The following is a 3,607-nucleotide window of genomic DNA, read 5'->3' as shown; positions in this document are numbered from 1 at the left end:
ATTGCGTTCCTCTCGTTGAGATGGTCAAAAAACATATATGGAACGTCTGATTTGGAGTCCAGATGAAGTAGTTATGCCCCCAGAAAGATGCTCCGTTGTCGGGAGTTCTGGCCCAAGTCGGGACTTTCGGGAAGTTTGAAGAAACCTGCTCAGGTGTCTAGGGTAATCCTCACATCAGGAGTTCTGACAAAGGTCGGAAGTTCTGACTGTCGGGAGTTCTGACCCAAGTCGGGACTTCCAACAGACCTAACAAAAAACCCTGTTCGGATCTGGCCTTTTGGATTCCGATCCAAACTGTTCCAAACTCATGGGAAACTTGGAAAATAAGTCTTGTAGAGGTTTCCTAGTGGGATAAGACCACTCCCTCTATATATATGAGAGGATCATGGCCGATTGAGTTCCCATCTATCCAATCGTCAAACAATTCAATCTATTACCTCTACTCTAACCCTTTTACGCTCTTCTCCAACCCCCATGTTGTTCATCCCTTGATCTGAGGACCAAGGATGGAGCCCTAGTGAAAGGTCCTAATGTCTAGAGGGGGGGTGAATAGCCTATTAAAAATTTCTATAACAACACTTAACAAACCGGTTAGACAATTATGAGGCGAAGCAAGTGTTGCGCTAGCCTACTAAAAAAGCAAACCACCTACCACAATTCTAGTTTATATAGTTTCTATCCACACAATAGCTATGACACTACACTAAGTTAGTGTGCTCTCAAAAGCTAATTAAAGAGCCACACTAACCACACTAACAAGCTCTCACAACTAGCTACACTAAAGAGCTTGACAACTAGTTTGCGGTAATGTAAAGAGAGTGAGCAAGAAGATTATACCGTTGTGTCGAGGAATGATCCAATCAATCACAAAAATGAATAACAATGAAGACCAATCACCTCAGAATCAAATGATGACACAATGATTTTTTACCAAGGTTAACTTGCTTGCCGTCAAGCTAGTCCTCGTTGTGACGATTCACTCACTTGGAGGTTCACGCTAATTGGCATCACACGCCAAACCCTCAATAGGGTGCCGCACAACCAACACAAGATGAGGATCACACAAGCCACGAGCAATCCACTAGAGTACTTTTTGACTCTCCATCGGGGAAAGGTCAAGAACCTCTCACAATCACCACGATCGAAGCCGGAGACAATCACCAACCTCCGCTCGACGATCCTCGCTGCTCCAAGCCGTCTAGGTGGCGGCAACCACCAAGAGTAACAAGCGAATCCCACAGCAAAACACGAACACCAAGTGGCTCTAGATGCAAACACTCAAGCAATGCACTTGGATTCTCTCCCAATCTCACAAAAATGATGAATCAATGATGGAGATGAGTGGGAGGGATTTGGCTAAGCTCACAAGGTTGCTATGTCAATACAAATGGCCAAGAGAGTGAGCTTGAACCAGCCATGGGGCTTAAATAGAAGCCCCCACGAAATAGAGCTGTTATACCCCTTCATTGGGCACAACACGGGGTGACCGGACGCGCTGGTCATATTGACCGGATGCTACACCCCAGCGTCTGGTCGTGCGATGCACGCCACATGTCCCCACTCTTTAAATACTGAGTGCTCGATCCCAATGGTCAAGTGATGACCGAACGCGCTGCTGTGAAGTGACCGGACACTGGACCGCAGCGACCGGTCGTTTCTAGTAAGCATCCAGAAACGATATATCATGACCGGATGTCCGGTCATGCTCGACCAGACTCACCCAGTGTCCGGTCACTCGGCGTCTCCTCTGTGCACTGCCACGTCAGTGGGACCAGACGTAGCCCTCTAGCATCCGGTCACTAAGTGACCCAGCGTTCGGTCAGAGACCGACGCCAGCGTCTTTGCTGCTTCTGCTGACCGGACACACCGGTCCTTCCGAGACCAGTGTACGATCACTTACAGTGACCTCCATCTTTTCTGTATAGGGCGCCGGTGGCACCGTCGGACTGTCCGCACTTTACGGGCAGACACTCCACCGGTGAAGTTCTGAACCATTGCTCAAATGTGCCAACCACCAAGTGTATCACCTTGTGCGTATGTGTTAGCATATTTTCACAAACATTGTCAAGGGTGTTAGCACTCCACTAGATCCTAAATGCATATGCAATGAGTTAAAGCATCTAGTGGCACTTTGATTACCGTATTTCGATATGAGTTTCACCCCTCTTAATAGTAAGGCTATCAAACCTAAATGTGATCACACTCACTAAGTGTCTCAATCACCAAAACAAAATGGCTCCTACCATTTATACCTTTGCCTTGAGCCTTTTGTGTTTCTCTTTCTTCTTTTCAAGTTCAAGCACTTGATCATCACCATGGCATCACCATCATCATGTCATGATCTTCATTTGCTTCACCACTTGGAATGTGCTACCTATCTTATGATCATTTGATAAACTAGTTTAGCACTTAGGGTTTCATCAATTCACTAAAACCAAACTAGAGCTTTCAATTTCCCCCTTTTTGATAATTGATGACAACCCTTTCATAAAGATATGGATTGAAATTCAATTAAATCCATGTTGCTTGCCCAAGCATATTTACTATGTGTAAAAGGATATGGACATGTTTCATGAACCCCATGTGGTAGCAATTGCTCCCCCTATATATGTGCTAAGAGTTTGGATTAAAGCTTGCACATATGCTTAGATAGGAAATATAGGAGAAAATGTCTACCAAATGATGCTAAGGTATAAAAGATAGACCTTTGAAGCGTGATACCAATCGGAGTGCACCATTATACCATCCTTAGCACCATGGTTAGCTTGATACCACTTGGAAATACTTGAAAATGAAATCACTAGATAAACTTATGCATGCTAGATTTTCATTTCATCATTCAAACCTACAACTAGCATACACCACACAAGCATGGATATTGAAATTTAAAACTTGTGCCATGCAAGCAAACATATAAAATGCACATTCAAATGCACCATACAAGTTCATGAGCTTGCTCCCCCTACTTGTGTGCTCAAATTTTAATTGATCCCTTTCATTTGTCATATCTCTCCCCCTATGTCAAATTCTCCCCCTTTGTTGTCTTTTCACTATCTTAGTACACTAATGTCTTTGTTTTTCTCCCCATAGTACTAATATCTTTGTTTTTCTCCCCCTTTGTCATCAATGACCACAAAGGTTCAAAATGTAGATAGGTTGAGATTATCAATGTCAATCAATGGGGTGAGGATCATTTTCCCAAATTTGGTTCAATCTGGAATACTTGCCAAAGACATTTAACTCAATTTAATCCAAGGACAAGCTTCTTCACACCTCCAAATAAGGGTTATCTTGTAGCATATTGAGTTAAACACTTAGAGCTCATTTTATAGATCAAACACTAGGTTTACAAGCCCACAAACATGTCATATGCTGCCACTAGACCAAATTAAGCATAGAAGCAATAGTGGTACCATACAATCATCAAATTCATTGGATTTTCATGAATGAGCCTATTAAATATGAAAGATGTCTAGATGCACTAAATATGTCCTTAGCAAGGATGTATGTCATGCCAATCAACTTTTACCTTAGATTGCTCGAAGGAGAGGCATGTCATATAAGTGGGGGGTGCATCAACATATATTTGAGAAATCCAATATGTTCA

This window comes from Miscanthus floridulus, chromosome 18 (assembly GCF_019320115.1).
Source record: "Miscanthus floridulus cultivar M001 chromosome 18, ASM1932011v1, whole genome shotgun sequence".
In the NCBI taxonomy this organism is placed as follows: Eukaryota; Viridiplantae; Streptophyta; class Magnoliopsida; order Poales; family Poaceae; genus Miscanthus; species Miscanthus floridulus.
This window is presented reverse-complemented; position numbering follows the sequence as displayed.